The sequence below is a fragment of the Anopheles merus genome, chromosome 2R, assembly GCF_017562075.2.
Source record: "Anopheles merus strain MAF chromosome 2R, AmerM5.1, whole genome shotgun sequence".
NCBI classification, from domain to species: Eukaryota; Metazoa; Arthropoda; class Insecta; order Diptera; family Culicidae; genus Anopheles; species Anopheles merus.
In genome coordinates, this window is record NC_054082.1 from 34,698,432 (window position 1) to 34,718,028 (window position 19,597).

The following is a 19,597-nucleotide window of genomic DNA, read 5'->3' on the forward strand; positions in this document are numbered from 1 at the left end:
TTTAGATCGTCCGACTTCGATGTCGTCTTTGCCGAGGGGAGTTGAGTTGATACATTTTCGATAACCCGTGGGGGTAGTTTGCGCTCCAAAGTTGAGGTGTGTGCCTATGGTTGTGATAAGACTGATAAAACGACTGCGATTGACTTACTGTGAGCCATCGGTTTGAATCTGTCTGAACTGCTGGCTGGTCTTCGGTTTCTTCATGAATAAATGGTTGTACAGGAAACACTGCTTCTCTTCATCAACGATGAAGTAGTTGGATGTTATAAAGACACTCCAGGAATTTCAAAAAGAACTAACCCTGAAAAAAGAAAATAGTTCCCCCCCCCTCACTGGTAGAGACGCGTTACTCATCGTTTCTCCCCCATTAGGGACAGGAAGCAATGATCGGCTTGTTCATTGACAACCCACAAAACATACCACATGGTTTCGGCAAAAATTCCACATGCAAAGCTAAAAGGATCGCCAGATGATCGCTCCAACTCCACGGTGTAGCAATACGCACTATGACGGAAGGGCAGAGGAGAGCAAACACAGAATACGAGAGTCGCACACGTCCCACAAGTGCCGATCAGCAGCAGCAGCAGCAGCAGCCGATCTCAACCAGCCTCCGTTTTGAGTCGCCGTCGAGTCGGTGAGCATGCGTCACGTTTCTCGCGAGAGGCGTGTACGGCCGCGGTCCAAAGGTCCAGAGCGTGAGCGTGAGAGAGCGCCGTACGATCCGCACCGTGCGTGCGTGTGTGTGTTTCGAGCTCGAGAACCCTGCACACCAGCGGCGGGTCGATTCCGCAGCACGGCCAGCGACTATTAGTTTGCTTCGAACCGTCGGCGCGATCAGCTCTAGAGGGCAGTAGTAGCTTGCGTAAAACCCTGAGGAACTGAGCAGCGGAACCGCCACCACACCAACCGAACTTGGCTGGCGGGAACGGCATACTTCCGATCGAAAAGCCCTGTTGCAAGGGCGCCATCGTCGGAGGGGTTTCCGTGTTTGCTATACGAACGTTAAATAGCAGAGCAAGTACGTAGGAAAGTGACAAACATGATCGTTAGGTTCGGTGGTTCTTTGAATCCTCACCACGCGGTGAGATGATTGCAGAGTGCGTTTGTGCGATCGTGTCTGTGTGTGTTGTGTGTGACAGTAAAATTTTGAAGAAAAAAAAAAGTGAGGGTAACACTCCCTAGTAATCCAGTAGGCGAGCCCTTTAAGCCCTTCTCGATTGGGGCGTTTTTCATGCGTTAGGAAAAGTGCTCGAAAACTCGAATCGTAGCGTGCTGTGTGTGTGTTTTGACCAGTGTTATCAAACACACACACAAAAAGTGCAAACGCAGTGCTGGATATTAGAACAGTTGAAAAGTGCGAAAAGTGATAAAAGTGTGAGCAATAACACGTAAAAGTAAGTGAAATGCAAGAAGAAATGTTCGGCGAATTCTAAATCCGTTGAAAAAGTTGAGTAATACATTGGGGTTGCAAACGACAGGACCAGATCTCAAAATCGCCTTTGCGAAGTAAAACTGTCACTTGCCAGACAGTTACCGCTGGAAGGAAGGCAAACGGGCACACACACATACACATGAAATCTCCACGCACCTTCCCTCCAAACACTGGTAGGTCTGGCTGGAGTGGAGGTTCTTAGGTTCCCTCGGTTTGCAAAACTTCACATACCAAACGGGAGACCTGCTGCACCAAGCACCCAGGCCCAAATGAGTGGACCCGTGGTGTGTGTCCGTCCACCTGCCATCTTAATAGCAACAGCAACAACAAAAAAAAAAGACACTAGGGGACACACAAAAGCCAGCGGCCTGGGTGGGTTGTGTTGGCTTTCGTCCCACAACAAATCCCGCGCGCGCGCGAATTCGTACCAAGGTTTGATCGTATTTGAATTTTTATGACTTCGTCGCCAATCGGTGGGTTTTTAGTGTTTGTTTCTGCTTCCCTGTGGCTTCGTCATCCGGGAGAAGTGCACCAGCCAGTTCGGTTGTCCACTTTTCATGGTCAAACGGTGCGGCTGATGGCTGGAAGAGTTTCGTTTGGGGAATTTTGTTGTTGTTGCTGTAATGTTGCTGTTGATGAAAAATGAAATGTGTTTATTTTGGTAGAAAGATATCGGGTGGGAAAGGATTACCGGATAATCTTCCCTTTCATCCCTTTTTTTCATATGTGTGTGTGTGCTTGATGAATGTTTGTTACCTGCCCGAAATGAGTCCTATCTTTTGGGCGTGGGGAAAGATTTTTAATGCCGCTAATCTCTGCTTCGCTAAGTCAGGACCAGATAGAGCCTTCTGGTTGGTAGCAGGCGCTAGTAGCGACACTTACATGCAAACCATTACAAGGTGGTTTCAATCCAAAAATAAAAACAAACCACCCCTCGCTCCAATCCTATCGAAACCAATCCACCCACGGTGTATGGACGGCTGTTTCAAGCAGAAACTACTTTTTGCAGCAGGTTTCCCTCTATGTTTCTTTGCTGCATTTGTGCAAAATGCAGCCCGTCGATACGCTCGGTTTCGTGAACAGTTGCTACGGCGTTAGGTTTTGCAAAGATGCAAACAAACGTTTGACGTTTAACTGTTCGGCCGCACTTTCGTCGCGCTCCGTGATTTTTCAGTAAATTTCTTGTGTTTTCTGCGTCGCATCGCATTGTTGCCTATTCTACGGACTATTAAACTGCTTCACATCATCGTTGCGTGTTGGCGAATTGTTTAGTTGCACCGCAACTGTGGTTTCCTGCTGTTTTTTCCTGCTCGGCTTAGCAGTGTTGTGCTGTGATTACGCGTGATTTCGCGATGGCGGCTATTTGCTTCTCGTGTGCTGAACCGCTAGAGGCCACCGGCTGCATCATCAGCTGTGCATATTGTGACGCTACGTTCCACCGCGGCTGTTGCAAATTGCCCCCCGAGCTGATTGACGCAGTATTGTCCAATGTTGACCTGCACTGGAGCTGCATCGGCTGCACTAACATTCTTAAAAATCCGCGCTGCCGTTCGGTAAAAGAAATAGGCGCCCAGGTCGGTTTCCAAGCCGCCCTCACCTCAGCTGTAGCAGCTATCGGCAAGCTCGTTGAGCCTATTGTCGCCGAAGTTCGCAGTGGTTTTACCCTCCTTCAAACTGCATCCACGCCTCACATTCGGAATCCTGATCCTCGACCGGCTACGGGTAGAAAGCGGAGGCGCGTAATCGAGGATTCGGCATCTCCTGGTGTAAACAGAATTGTAAACAATCGCGGTAACATCCTTTGTGCCGCGTCATCGCCAAACGCATACACCAATACCACGATTGCCGTCCAGCCGGCACCTACACAACCTCATGAACTGGTGGGAACCGATCCGTTATCATCACCGCTTCAAGCTGCACCTCGTGAGCCATTCACAGATAGGATCTGGATCCGCCTATCCCGCTTATCAACAGCCGTCACTGTGGAACAAGTGGTCGCTTCTGTAAAGCGTCGCTTAGCCACCGATGACGTTATAGCGTATTGCCTGCTGAGAAGAGGGGTTAGTGTGGACAGCATGAATTGGCTTTCATTCAAAGTGAGAGTCCCGGCTATCCTTCGAGATGCGGCACTCACACCATCCACTTGGCCAGTCGGTATCGGTGTACGTGAGTTTTTTCCATCCCGTCAACACGACCACCAAACCTCATCTCCTATAGCCACCCGAAACCGTTTTACAACACGCACACCAGCTACTAGTACTGATCACCGCTACACCACACGCACACCAACAACGACTCACCGTTTAGCAGCACGTACGTCTACTCCACCTGATCCTGAAACAACATCATCACAACAGTGTCACCCCCCGGTGAATGATACCTTGGAAGCACCCAACTCAACACTTGTTTCTGGACCGCCCCAAAACCACCGCGCTTCATCTCCGCACCTGCACCAGTCTACAATCGATCGCTTTTTTCTCAACTAGACGCAGTCCCGCTCATTGCACGCAACAAACACGCCAAGCCTCATGCTCTGACAACGCAGCTCAATTGACTTACCGTATACCCGCTTTATCCAACCACCACAATGACAACGCTACCGCTGAGTATTTAAGCTGCTATTATCAAAACGTTAGAGGTTTGCGCACTAAAACAAAAGAATTTCACCTAGCTGTATCGGAGGCTGACTTCGACCTTATCGCCCTTACGGAAACTTGGCTTGTTGACAACATTCCATCTGCTCTTCTCTTCAACAACAACTTCTCTGTTTACCGCTGTGATCGCTCTCTCAGCGGCTCTAGCTCTCGCGGTGGTGGTGTTTTGCTAGCCGTTTCTAACGCATACGAGTCGATAGAATTACCTTCCCGTGATCGTTCTCTCGAGTATATTTGTGTGCGCGTCACCTGCAATAACGCACATCTGTACATCATGGTAGTATACATTCCACCGCAGCTTAGCTCCGAGATATCGACTCTTCGCTCTCTACATGATTGTATCAGCGGCTTCACTCTCACACTGAAGCCTTCGGATCTGCTGTTTGTTATTGGCGATTTCAATCAGCCTAGCATAAGCTGGTCCACAGCTGATCCTTCGTCCTCGCCAGCATACTCATCAATCACGCACTATGAACCAACTGCGCGCTCACTGGCCAACAACACCTTTGTGGATGGATTTAAATTTAACGGATTAGTGCAACTTAATCACATCAATAATTCGCACGGACGCATGCTTGACCTGCTCTACGCTAACAATGCTGCAGCTAAATTGTGTTCGCCTGTCTTTCCAAGTGTTGTTCCGCTTGTACCTCTTGACTCCTATCACCCGGCGTTTGACTTCAATATACGTATTAACTCGTCGACCCGACGCAATTCGACGACTCGACAAAACTCGACGACAACCGCATTTTATCGTTATAACTTTGCTAAAGCTGACTATGTGAAACTGAACGACATGATTTCAATGTTTAACAATAGCTTTCATTGTTCCAATTTTATTTCACTTGACGAAGCAGTATGTTCATTCTCGTCCTTCATGCTGCAAGCCTTTGTTGTATGCGTCCCAGTTCAGCGTCCTAAACCTAACCCCCCCTGGGCGGACCGCACACTCAAACGACTCAAACGTGTAAAAAGAGCTGCTTATCGTCACTACCAAACGCGCCGCTGCCAAAGATCTCGCTCGATCTACTTTGACACGCACTCTTTATACTGCAGCTATAACAGGTTTCGATATCGCAGATATTTGAGTAAAATCCAACGTAACCTCTGCAGGTGGCCTGACTCGTTTTGGCGCTTCTACCACAGCAAAACAAAATCTACGCATACACCGAAATCCATTACGTATAAAGGAGCAACAAGTGCCAACACTAATGAAATGTGCAATCTCTTCGCGGATCGCTTCGCAGATTGCTTTTCACCGGCCATGAATGATACCGATACCATTGATGCTGCTCTCGTCAACACTCCGGCTGGCGCAATTAACATGAGCACTCCTTTCATCGACAGTGAGATCGTTTTATCTGCCCTAGCGCAACTAAAGCCTTCCTTCGCTCCTGGACCCGACGGAATTCCTTCTACCGTGCTGAAACGCTGTCAAACGACAGTAGCACCTATCCTTGCAAAATTGTTCAATGCATCGCTAGCCAATGGCTACTTTCCCAAAACATGGAGGAAATCTTGGATGGTTCCTATTTACAAAAAGGGCGACAGGACAGATGCCATCAACTACCGGGGTATTACATCTTTGTGTGCCATTGCCAAGGTGTTCGAACTAGTGATATACAAACATCTGCTACATGCATGCCGCAGCTACCTAAGCCCGTATCAACATGGATTCGTGCCAAAAAAGTCGACTACCACGAACCTGGTTGAATTTGTAACCTATTGCACTAATCAAATTGATGCCGGAGCTCAAGTCGATGCAATTTATACAGATCTGAAAGCAGCATTCGACTCTCTTCCGCACGCAATTCTTCTCGCTAAACTCGACAAGCTAGGAGTTCCCAGCTCGCTCGTACAGTGGCTTAAGTCTTACCTAACTAATCGCACATACACCGTGAAAATTGATAAGCACATGTCCAAAGAAATAGTCAGCAGCTCGGGTGTGCCACAAGGAAGCAATATTGGCCCGCTTCTCTTCATATTGTTTATCAACGATGTTACCCTGGCTTTACCTCCCGACAGTATCAGTCTGTTTGCCGACGACGCAAAAATTTTCTCGCCTATTCACAACACAGGCGATTGTACATTCCTGCAAGACTGCATCGAAATTTTCTGTTCGTGGTGCAAGCGTAATGGACTGACTATCTGCATCGAGAAATGCTACTGTGTGTCTTTTAGTCGATGCAGGAGCCCAGTGACTGGGACCTACTTCATGGACGGCACTGCAGTTAATCGACAGAATCATGCCAAAGACCTGGGCGTTCTGCTTGACTCTAGTTTGAACTTTAAACAGCATATCGATGACGTTGTAGCCAGAGGAAATCAATTACTTGGCGTGGTTATCCGGACAACTAATGAATTCCGTAACCCCATGTGCATTAAAGCTGTGTACAACTGCATCGTTCGTTCGGTTCTGGAATATTCGTGCGTAGTCTGGAGCCCAACTACCGCTTCTTCAATTGCTCGACTTGAGGCGATTCAACGTAAGCTCACGAGATATGCCCTACGCCTACTTCCCTGGCAGGATCGCAATAATCTTCCTCCGTATGCTGCGCGGTGCCGTCTTCTAGGCCTTGAACCTCTTTCGGTTAGAAGACGCAATGCACAGTGCTCTTTCATCGCTGGATTGCTAAATGGCTCTATCGACTCATCGCCTTTGTTGCATCGAGTCGATATCTATGCACCATCCCGAACACTTAGGTCTAGAGAAACTCTACGGCTCGCTCAACCCCGTTCCAGTGCTGGTCGGTCTGACCCTATGTTCCGCATGTCGGCTGTCTTCAACACTGTCTCGGATTGCTTCGACTTCGATATCTCAACTCAGTGCTTCAAGGAACGTCTCCGGCTTTTGCCGTGGCCGCAGTGAATTGCGATGTAAATCTTATTTTTGCTATGTATTTTTTTTTCTCAATTGAACTGTTACATCTTAATTAGGCCATACGGCCCGTTGAAGATTAAATAAATAATAATAATAATAATAATAATAAATGAACATTCATCAGAACCATCTACACCCTGCCGAGCTTTTAAGTGCAGCCAAAACTGCTTGCTATTGAAATTAATGACAAACAGTAAAACGAAATGAGTCGTTATTTTTTTTTTCATAGACGGTTCTCATCACTTAGTTTAAAATAAAAAAGGTCCGTTTCCTTGTTGTCTTCTTCGCTCACTACACTCGCGCCACATTCCTTAAGGACACTCAGTAAAACGATCGATTTAAATTCGGGTTTACCATAAACTCGAGTTCGGGGCGATTTTGCGCAGACAATTAATTGAAATTTATCACCACAACTGCTCGGTTTGTGGTTAATGGTGCTGTTGGAATTGGGTGGACGTTTTGAGAGCGATGCTGAACCATTTCCCAGTAACAGTCGATCGTCTGTTTGTTGAGGTGTTGAAAACCAAAGTATCTACATATCCAAGAAGAGATATCGATATGATTCAGCGATAAACGAGCGGACGATCGCCAGTGATCTTCCTGCTATCGATGCAATGTGGTTAAACCGTTTTCGAACGGAATCGTATCGGTTTGCGCACCGGCGTAACCGCAATCGATGCTGGGATGTGGGAGAGTGGGTGTTAAAGGTGCTACGGCGATAATGCTCACTGAAGATTGACTTCTCAAGATCATATCTGATGAGGTGTTCGCTTGGTGGTTTATACTGCTCGCAGTGCAGCGCACATTTGTATCAGATTAATGGGTTTAATATCACCCCCAAGACGGGGGAAACTACAGGGAAACCAAACACAAACGGACGCAGATATACAACATATAACTTCACTGACATTGGGCAGACACTACACCAAAATGGCTGCACTGGTAAATTGGTTTTATGTACGATAAAAAGGAAAAGGCAAAAAACGGAAAACAACAAACACGCAATTTTTACAATCGTTTTGCTACATTTAGCTTTCAATTTACGTCCAACGATTCCAACTTTTGCTCGATCGCCCTTCCACCCCAAAAACACCCCGCGAAACGAAATGTGCACTGAATGAAATCAATTTTTTTTCTTCTGCTCTCCACCATTGTCCGGTGATGAATGTAGTGTTTTGTTGTTTTCGGTACACCATTTCCTTTACCTTTACGAGCTGCAGGTCCGCTTTCCGCTTTCCACCGCGCTTGCAGGGATGCAAAGCGAAATTCGAGTGGTATGTGGTAACCCTGCCCAATTCCGCTTCCCATATTGAAGTCTCCGCGGGTCCCCAAAAGCGGGCCGGAGTCTGATTCTTTGATGCATTTTGGCAACCGGAATGGATTAACGATTTGCAGTGATTTATTGCAAGTTCGAATTTCATTAAGCGGAAGCATGTCGGCGGGTTTTGTTTTGCGATGGCATGGTGTTGGGGGAGTTTGTGACCCAGCATGTTAACGGGATTTGTATGCGGTTGTTGACGGGAAACAACGGGAAGGAACAAAATTGTGTTTGATTACGATACAATAAAACGAACGAAGGTAGCATGATAAACGAAAGGTGCCCGGTAGATTGAATGCACACGCGGCGGCGGGTACATGTAATCCAATTAACAGCGATACAATGCAATCTCCAGTGCTTGGTGCAAGTGGGTCAACCGGGGTTCGGGGTGCGGGCTTTTTGATCGATCAACGTTGCACCACCACAGGTGATCTTTCCTTGCGCTTTATCTCTCTACAACTCTGAACTCTCTCTGAATTCCAACAAGAATTGTTCCGCATCTCCCTGGTGGTTCTAGCGAGTGGAAGAGCTAATTACGCTAGAATCACGCAATTCGGAAGATCGCTGCGTGTCGGGAATAGTTAGCGGGATATAAATCATTCTTGTTCGTGTGCGGCATAATTAACGAGCGGATCGATACTAAATGAAAGAAATGAAGCATCATAAACTGCTAGATGAAACCCATCAAAGATCCAGCATTGCCCTAGCGACCCAGGTCTGGGTGCCATATTCTGAATCCTGCACCGATTGGGCGTCTCTGTAGAACCCGCCGAATAGAATGTTTTAGATAGTATGCTCGTGCCATAACGTATCAGTGATCAGCGCGCAAGGCATTGTGTTGGATGCTCCAAAGTTTTTAGGGTTCCTAGACATTTTAAGATCTCCCACTGCTCCTTCTTTGAATGTACAGTCCACAACACAGGAATGCTTCACCCGATCGATCAACAGTTCCGGCGCCCGCACAGACATTAAAGGAGAAGCTAGCTATAAAATCGTACATTGACCGCCTTTCCTATGATTCCTGTGCCAGTCAATCGACCAGAGACAACCAACCCAGCGCTGGGAGTCTAGCAGGGGCACCCAAAACAAAAACCGCCGGTACCCGTCGATCGTCTTACTGCCAGCGACACGTTGGGCGCCACTCGCTTCCATTTGGGGCAGAGTTCGGGGTTGGATCGTCATAAAACCGCACATTTACTACGTGATAATAATACCATATCGAGCGGTAGAGTGGCCACGGATCGGAAACATCCGCATGTGTGTCTTTGCCACTTGCGGGGAGAGGAGAAGGGGCTGCTTAGGACAGTTTAGGGCAGCACAAGTTGGTTGGTTTACGACGAGTAGACCAATTAAATCGATTGGTGACAAACGCGAAGTACGGTTCTTGGGTTTATAAACATATGGACAGTGATGCGTTTGTGTGTCTCAACGAATGGGCTTATCTTGCTCACAGGGCCATCATTTCAAGATATTTCTTTGTTTGATGATGACGTAGAACGTTCTTTTTGGGGAGCAGTAATTCTTCAAAATATTAATTAAGGAAGAACGAAGAAGCGATCCTTTATTAAGATGGGCTTGTTGCAACAAGACGCAAAGGATATAGCTGCACCGGTTTTTTCCAGATCTTATTATCTCGCCCAATTAATCGAAGGGTTTCCTAATGATCGATTCCAACGGTGTCTCCTCACCTTCAGTCATCGCGCCTTTATGATGGCCGAGGCGAGAATCTCGCTTTGCTGAAATGATATGTTTATGGTTAGCGGGGATGTGCATCGGGTTAAACATCACCTTCCGCCGTCTGGTTTGTATTAAAAACTCATTTCCTTAATTGAAAGGTTTTTGGTCCGGGCGGCAAAGATCCAACGCGATCGCAAGCCACGATCGATCGAGCCACAAATTCTCAGAGCTTACACCTTTGGAAGTGTGCAGCAGTGTGTTTGAAACCGTTGATTATGAGTGGTCATCAAAAAAATACACACACATTAATGATAACTTTGTTGTTTCTTTGCTCCGTTTTCTGCAGGCTCCTACACGGTGACGCGATTGAGGATCATCGGGTGCGGAAGACTTTACGACTGCCACTGCACTCCTTCGCAATCTGATCCCCCGAAGGTGGCTGCCAGAAACTGGCAAATCCATTAACGTTTGAATTGCTCTACGCTTTCGGTGAAACCGATCCCGACCGATCGATTGTGCGCAGACCGTTCGTGCCCGGGTCGAACACGTCGTTGCGCTTGATCGGCTGCTGGCGCCGCCATTGCTGAAGCCGTTTGAATGTTTGTTTTGCTTAATTGTTATTTGTCTCTGTTTAATTAATAATTACTCCACGCCCGTATAAGGGTAAGCTCAAGTGTTCTCGTGATACGGTGGAAGAGACGAAAAAACAAGCATAACACAAAAGTGCAAAACGTACTTGAGCAGCAAAAGTCAACGGAACGTCGTCCTTACGGACGTAAGAACGCAAAATATTTTTACCGACCTCCAAAAAAGATTGAAGCGAGTGCGTGCGCGCGCCTTCGACACACAGGTTTGCACTGTTTAAGTCTTGAAAGTGTTCTTCAAAAAGTTCAATGGTAGGATTACGGGTTTGAACCTCAAAAGTGCCTCCTCAACGTTTCCTAAACCCACCCGAGCGAGTGAATGAGTGTGTTCTCAGTGGAGTGTAATAAGAAAAAAAGAAACGAAGAATTACCTTAAACGTTGTGACACCTCATCGTTCCCTTGACGGCTGTCAAAGCAAAACACGAAACGGGCAAAAGAGCTCAGTCAGTGGCGGCGAGGAGCGTAAAAAAAGTGTTACTCGTGACCAAAGTGCCGTAACGAAATAGTGCGTGTGTCGGAAGTACGACCCAGCGTGCCTGTTACCTCGATATCCCCTGTGCACTTTGTTTTCGGAAGCGGAAACGGAGCCAGCAGCAACAGCTATAGCAGTGCATCGTACGACACAGCTCAATCAACAGAACGGTCGGACCGACGGACGGGACACTGAGTACTCAACCGAATGTCACCGTCCTAATGACCGGAATTAACCGTTGAAGGTAGGCCAAAAGGGGTACTTGGAGTATGCAAATTTAAACACGTATGCTTTCGGGTCTTCGGACCGGATTTGGGAGTACTTCCGCTGACGTGGGTCCCCAGTCCCCGTTTGCCGCGTGGGTGTGCCTTTTTCTTCGGGGTCTTTCACTCTACCTAACGCAACACCTACGGTGACGGGTACAGTGGTACGGTGGAACCGACGAACTGTGAAGGTGACAACACGTTCTCCTATCATAGCGAAACGGGGACGCAGGTGTTTCTGTACAGTTACCCGAAGTAGGTTCCTGCCAGACAGCGCAATACTAAATTAGAATCGAATATGTTTCATTTCAATTGACGGAAGGCAGCTTCATGTTCGTGATCTGATTGTTGCGAGTGCTGTTTCGTCTATTCCTTAAATCTCATTTGAATGATAAATAAACCGTGTGAGACAGCAATGACTTAAGGCTGCAGCAGGCTTTGTCCAGACTGTTCGTCTGCAGGCAGGCTGCTGCCCTGCTAGGGGATGCAGAGTGAAAGAGGAAACTGGTAAACTGGTCATTGCCCTCCACTGATTGGGGTCAATGTTTTCGGGAAGCGCTAAAGATGTGCATTGAAGTGTGTTTTGACAGTGACGGTGTTGCTTAATGTCTCGTTTTAACAACACAACTCGTTGCCGTTCGTTGCTGCCCTATCAGCCAATGTGACAATCATGCTTAAATGGAGTGTTTCGCTGCTAAATGCATGTTAAATGAGTGATCAATTGAAGCTGCACGGAATGGCTGAAACTCTGGGGTTGTTTTATTTTTGGCAGATCTTCCTGGAGCTGATGTCTAGAATTAGATTAGTCATTCTGCGCCCACCGCATTCGATTTAACCGAATGCCCATTACCTTGCTCTTTCGATGCATAATTGGTCTCTTATGTAATGATGGACGAATGCCACTTTATCCGCCTCTCCCAAAAGCAAATGCAATCGTCCATACAGCAATTGTCATTCGAAAAGGAGCAGCCTCATTATTCATTCATGTTTTTCTTTCCGAACTGTAGGATTAAGCCCTCTACTACAGCAATCCCGAGACGGTGTGTGCGTGCGTGTTTGGTTTCGATTGGGCATGAATATGGAAAATTGATATTAGTCATAATAACACCCGTGTATTGCGCGCGCGATTGTAAATCGTACCCTTTATGCTGTGCCTTCTTCTCTCCCTAAATAGCTCTTCAGATCGTTCGGCGTTTATGTTAATGGTTTATTATTTTTTACACCCCAAAACCGTGGGCGTGGAGTTGTAACCTATCGCACCGGGCTCCACCCGCTGTACGGAAATCATTTGCCATCGGCCTCCAGGTGGCTGTCTGTCGATTGGGAAGATTTCCTGCAAACCCGGTGAGAAATGATCGAATGCTAACGAACGGAACCAATCAATTGAAGTGTTTGGACCGATTTGTTACGTTCGTCGCTGGCGGTTCCTTCATCTCTGGTCGGTTCCCAGCACAGTGTCTTGTTTGAGGGAGGTTTATTGGACGCTGCATACATTCTTGAGATCTGTTTAGATCTGTAAACTGAAGCTGTTGTTGTTATGTTAAGGCCAGTATTGTATACCACCCACCAGAAGCCAGCACCACGCCATTCCGGCCGGTCGGTTCCATCGATGGTGGTCCTGGGCGATCAATTCTTCCCTAATCGGGTTACCTTTTCGGGAACCGCCTTATGGCGTCTAGTGGACGGGCTAGCTAGTTTATGGGGCTAGAGCTAATAACTAAACAGCGCAAAACGCAACGACCGAACGATGCGGATGATGAAGTTCATCACATTAGCAAACCGGCAGCAAAGATCACGGAACCCAACACGGGCCAGACCTCTTCGCAGGGATGTCTTGGCTAATTGTGGTTGATTTATGCATGCTGACAGCGGGTGCCTACTTCCTTTGGCGATTTCAGCCGGCGAGGATCACCTCGGTGCTGGAGTAGAGGTTGGTTGTAACGACAACAGACTGTGGTCGTAACTGGAACGCTACTGCGAGGATAACTGCTAATGGCTTCGGGGCGGAAAAAAAGCAATCGTACCGAAGCATGCATAACCTTTTTTCCTATATGCGCGAACCATCGCGCGCATTGGAATTCCTGAGGGGCGTGAGAATTTACGAGCCCTCAGCGGGTCTCATATCGAGCATGTGCCAATATATCGATGGTTTGATGCATAAATAATGCACCACGTGATGGTGTGTTGCGATCAATCTAGGACACGTTGCGGGAGTATCTTGCAGACGGACTGGCCAGACCCCGGACTGGGTTTCTGCGAAAATCTCCTACCGTAGCACCTGACTTGATTGAACACATACACACACAGACACGCTTCCTCCATTGGCTACAGGTATATTTTATTAATATTCATACATATAGAATAAATCGTTGAGGGTTGTTTCTTGGAAATCACTTCTCTGTGAGATTGCGCATGAAGGAGAGCAAAAAAAAACTGCCCCAAGGTACGATATGTCGTTTTGCCAATGAATGGATGAGATATGGAATGGGGCATGTTTTGCAATATTTCATAACCACAAACAGCATTATTCACGGCACGAACTACTACCCCAGGTCCGTGCTGACATGCAGGCAAATGGAGGTAAATGGAATAATAATTCCGGACCAACCGTCTCGAGGGAGAGGGAGGGAGAGAGATTCCAGACATTGTCCTATTGCGGGATCCGATTACCTTACTAGATGGGGGTGATAACTTACTCGATTTTCAATTAGCGTGTGTGTGTGTGTGTTTCTCGAGTTGTTATTTCATTCTTATAGCCCATTCAATAAATTCTCACTTATTGTGGGAAATAGCTTCGGTTGAGCGCAGCATGCAAATGCATACACAGCAATTGATCGCTGTGTCATTTGATTAAGCTCATGATGGAGGTGTTAAAAGAAGTGTTTGGATATCATGCTTTTGTTTGTATACATACAGGACGGAATGAGGGTTGCAGTATCGCTTTGTGAAGCACACAAGGTCAACAGGGATCTTTTCTCCATATTCTATACCATGTTGCTATAGAGTCTATACTGCTGGATAATGTTCTGAATCTCCGGAGGCTACGATAGACCCCTTACCCACGGTAATCGGTATCTCACCATCTCACAACACCGTCACCGAACCGTTTGAAGTGCCGTTTCTTTCATCACTATTCGCCATCACATTACACCACGAATCGCAGCCAGCATATTGAACGATCCACACCCGCCAGTTATTGCATTGGGCGCGTTGGGACGCGAACCAAACCAGCATCGATCATCGGACATGTTAAGCGGCAAGTTACAACGACCTTTGCCGTATGATCGAAACCTGTCATTTTGTCCACATTGCGCACCGATCATGAGCTGCGGAAAAATAAAATAAAACGAAACTCCTCCAGCCCGAATCTGTGGCAGATTAAGCAACTGTTCGCGATGCCAGATTTTAGAGTGGAAGGGACGACGTGGAGTGGACTGAATAAAATAAAAATCATCATACCATCATTCGCCCACCGACCAGCTAGCCACACACCCATGGGAAGAAGGACACGTACAACAATGTGGCCGGTTGTCTTACGATGTGTCGTTGATTTTTTTTTTGTTTTGGTTTTGTTGGTGGCCTCGGACGATAAACCGCCAACGCATCGTGTTTTGCCATCGACACGGGAGGGGATGATGTGTGTTCTGTGAGCTGAGCATTAGATTCTCGGCTTTGCCGTACCTTTCAGTGTGCAAAGCAGTGAGACTTGAGTGTTTCTTTTCTTCGCAAAGGTTTGTGGTGAAAATTTAAAAATGATCACCAGACTGCGAATGATTCATTGCGCACCCGCAACCGCTGACCAAGGGGGTGAAGGTTTACGCGATTGTGTGTGTGTGTGTGTTGAAGCTTTAGAAGAACCCAACGGAAGAAAACAATCGATAATCTCTTGAAAAGATCCACACTGACACAACGGAGCCCGAAAACGGTCCGGCTGGCTTTAGCATTTTGACGGCTTGCTTCGACGTTCGACCCGGTCGGTCTCTGGCGGTGTGCGTGGGTGCGATCGAGTGGTTCTTTTTTGATTTTCTTCACCGCACTCCCATTTTCGGACTGGCACACCAAAACCATCGACCATCCCTGTCATCGGCGTCGTCGTCGTCGTCGTCAATGGCGTCCGGTCAGAAGGGATCCCGAGTTGGTGCATATACTCATGTGCGGACATTTGCTCAGCAAATGGCTACCTCAATCTCCGCGGTTTGAAGTTGATTGTTCAGGCCGAAGGTGTGGTGTGATCGCGTATCTAACACCTTACACTTTGAGAGGCGTACGGCGACTTGAAACACTGAATGGCTCTAAAGTCGCACTCCCTGTTTCATGCATTGCTCGCTTCACGTTGAAGCTTGATCGTTAAGCAAGTTGAAATTTCGGCAACATCTCCAACCACAGCATTGTGCATGCGATCAAGTTTCGTCCGTTTGCAGGCGTTGGCGTTGGATCAGAATGAGTTCACAGCCAAGAACAGTTCTTGGCGTGTCGGGCCTTAGCTCCCGGATCCCGACAAGGTGTGGGACAAGGAGACTGAAAATTTGTGAAATCAATTTTGGCACAACTTTAGCAAACAGCGACAATCGATCGATCGGAGGCCTCCGATGTCCGATGTGCAGCTAACCGTACCCAATGAGTCGATGATTTTATGACTCTCGAAACACGCCGAACACAGCAAAACAGCGCGTTAAGCGAGTTCACCGATTTATAAGAGCAATAAATTTAGCCCCGCTAATAACTGACCGATTGTTTCAACGTCCCGGGTGTTGGCTGGCAGGCTCTGGCTGATTTGCGATCTTGCTTGATGGTTTGATAATGATGTTGCCGTTGATGGAGTTTGTTAGGATAATGGTTTTAGTGGTAAAGTCGGCACAGTTTTGTTTCTTGGTTTCTTTGTATGCAAATCGACCAATCCCTCCTTCTTGCTAGACATTTGCATTGAGTGGGAGATGACATTCAGCATCTCTAGTAGGCCGTTGACTTTCGCGACATGACAGATACGAGCGATATTTCAAGCAATGTTCCAAAACAAACCCCCGAGCTCTGCCGATAGTTGATAGTGTAGCATTGACTTCTTCCCATTCTATTTCTCAAAAAGCTCCCCAAAATAAACCAACCATCTCGAACGGGGATGGAGGTTGTTTTCTTCACGCCTGTAGCCACTTCTGGCCACGATTGTCACCAATTGTCTTCTGGCAACTTGATCAAGGTAAACGAGAAGACACGGCTCTCGGAGGATTCGTTTTGGCCAAATTAAACCTCCACGCCGTGTACTTGATAAAAGCAATCGTGCAATTGTGTGAGTGCTTTTTTTTTGTACCCCTTCGAAGCACGCCTTCCGTCCCGAAGGGAGGCCAGGAAGCAGCACATTTGCATACGTCGAATGCGCGATTGTCAACCTTTCACAGCGGGTTTGGCTCCCGTACGCCGAACACCATCCGATCCCCCAGCGTGTCGCTCAATGTCGCCGCGGTAACCGCTGTGCGGTGCGACTGATTACGCGAACGCTCTCCACCAACGACCTTCAAGGTCGTCTGCCTAGCGCCGGTCATATTTCTTTCAGCGCTGCGCCAATGCGCCTTCCGCCGTCGGCTTGCGTGGATGTGGCGAAAACATTTCACCACGACCTCGAACTTCTCCAGCCACACCATCTTTCACGGCGTCACGCACTCGCAGGCTGTGGTTTTTGTTTGTTTTGGAGTTATTGGGATGTCCGGACGGGAGGCAAGATCACAGACTGTGCGAGACGGGACGCTATTTAACGCTATGTGTACGCATATACTTAGCGACTTGCGGTGCGGTCATACGGTAACAACAACAACAACAAAAGCTAAAAAAGACCCCCTTCCCGAAAGTTGCAGCAGAGCATCGGTGGCCAAGGCGTAAGGCCACCTGGATGGCGCCAGTCAACAGTCGCCAAATGGTCGTTGTAGCCTTGCGGTACACGGGAGCCACCGCTACGATAAAGGTGGCTCGAGATAATTATAAACGTCCCTCTCGCTCCCGTTCTCCCCTTTTCCCGGCAAGGATCGAACGTACGACCACTTCCAGAACCAGTACGACGCAACGATCTCGATCTCGACTCACTCACAGCCCCTTATACGCTTGGCCAAGTCACCAGTCACCAGTCACACAGTACGACTATAAAATATTACCAACGCAATGAGAGTTGCCTTCAGTTGGTGCCCGCCGTGTAGCTTATTGCTCACTTGCTGGAACAACACACGGGACACCCTTCTCTCCCCGCAAATCCAATGCCCCCACGAGCGGATGGGGGAAAGGGAAACGACAAAACTATGCCCAAATTTGGCACTGCCCAAAGGTCGCGCGCATGTGCACATTACTGTCCCCTCACGACCCCTCCGCCGTTACTCGCAGTACGGGATCTGCCTTTACGAGCCGCTAGCTTCCGATGACTCAGGAGGAGGACGACGACAACGACGGTCAGCGTTCTACGATCATCCCCAGAGCGCAACCGTGACGCAGCGCAGATATGGCCATTATGTAATGAGGTTCCATTATGATCCTCCTTCTTCCTATGGAACGTGCGGCAGCGTGTGAGGCGTCGATTACAACCATCGACGGTTGAAGGTTTTAAATGCGATGCGTTTGTTGGTCGTACTTTGTCTGTCTGGTTGAGGACACCCTGTGGTGCAAAAAAAAGGCAGCAAAACACAGCCAGGCATGCATTAATCTGACTGCCGCTTTGACAGTTTCAGCGATCAAAGTCGTTGCCTGATGGAGATAAAGCTAGTAATAAGGATAATACTGCCAGCACAAGGGACACACGCCGCTCTGTGCTCTGTTTTTATTTACAACATAAGTGCTAATTGTAACGCTTCAGTGGTACAAATAATCTTTACGAGGGTACGATCACGATCATGATCTGTCGGTTGCCTCGCACTGATTACCTTGCTATTACGATCCTGATACGGCTGACACGCTGGAGCGCTGATCGCCCTCAGTGGAGTGTGACGGTAGAATCAAACCGAAGAGGATAAATGAAGTCAGCGGTGTACATTTAACCTAATTGGTTCATGATTATTTACTAGAGATCAAGAATTGAAGCTAGCATAGGATTAAGGGTGGAGACGCAGGGTAAAAATGCACGTGTTTATGATCTTTAGAAGAAGTTAAAGTAAAAGAGTTCTACCTAATTGTGATCAGGCGTATTATTTTTGCAATCACCAACTTGTGGTCAGCTCGAAGACAAAAAAAGCCATAAGTCAACTAAAACTTATAACTCGATCCTGCAGATAGTCTGCTTTTCATTTCGTACGTACTTCCTTGTTGTAGCATCTCGTCGAAGAGCTGCAATAAATCAAACGCTGTCGATACACGTACTACTTTACCAAGTGATGCCACAAATTCTCCCAGCTTCCCAGCACAACAGAGCGATGAGAAACTGCACACAGCAAATCGGTCGTAAATAGGATTAAATGAGTGCTCAGCGAAGCTTAAGCCGCACTTGCTGCATTGACCTCCACACTTTGTTTCCCCCTCGTCAGTAACATCTCCAGTTTATAACGGGGTCAAACCGTGAATTGCCTGCGAAAAGGGGCGCACACTACTTCAGAAGCATGCCATGCATGCGTCACCATCCTCCCCGGGGTCTGGATTGGGGAGGATACATTTACGCCAATAAATAAATCGCATCGCCATCGTTACACGTACTGCTATTAAGTAACGGGCCGATATCGGTTTGGAGTTGATTGTGTACAGGGGAGGTAAATGTGTTGTCATTGCAAGACCTGTGCACCAGAGATTCACACGGGCAGTAGCATCGGAGTGGGCATTTCGGCATGCAATAAACGTTTGTAGATGCTAATTCACTACTGTCGACAATAATGATGAGTGCGGCGAGTAGATAAGCCTTTTACTTTTTTTTTTAAATACACAGTGTGATTGTGTACAGATTGTGCTGACCAGTAGCAGTGGTTGGGTCACGCTAGGCTTAATAAACACTGCACTACTGCGGATTAATGGAAAGAAAGTAACCATTGAGCGTTGATTCAGAAGCAAAAGGTCACCTCGATCAGTGAGAGTTCGTCATCGTGGCCTTGCTTGGAATTGATTGATTAATTCAGTGGATCTTGATGTTCAGGATGCATTATGGACTGGACGATCTCTGAGCCACTCATCATCATCACCAGCAGCAGCAGATTGCCTTCAAGCCGCCTTCGGTGTACCCTGTGTCTCGACTGAAACCAGCCTGTATTCGCTATGCAGACAGTGTCCAGACGAAATTCCAAACCTCAGACGTGAGCATA

At 47.5% G+C, this 19,597-nt stretch overlaps 1 protein-coding gene across 4 annotated transcripts in view; it reads left to right on the plus strand.

Moving 5' to 3' along the window:
• The first annotated feature begins 792 nt into the window (after positions 1-792).
• The window catches only part of LOC121587980, a 57,724-nt gene continuing 38,919 nt past the window's right edge, over positions 793-19,597 (plus strand). For 2 of the 4 annotated variants that reach the window (XM_041905401.1, XM_041905405.1), the window contains exons 1-2: positions 793-1,394; positions 10,309-11,323. The gene's annotated coding sequence lies outside the window, so the exon portion shown is untranslated. Of the gene's footprint in view, positions 1,447-10,308; positions 11,324-19,597 lie in introns of all 4 variants that reach the window. The other 2 variants (XM_041905403.1, XM_041905404.1) reach the window with 2 other exon arrangements.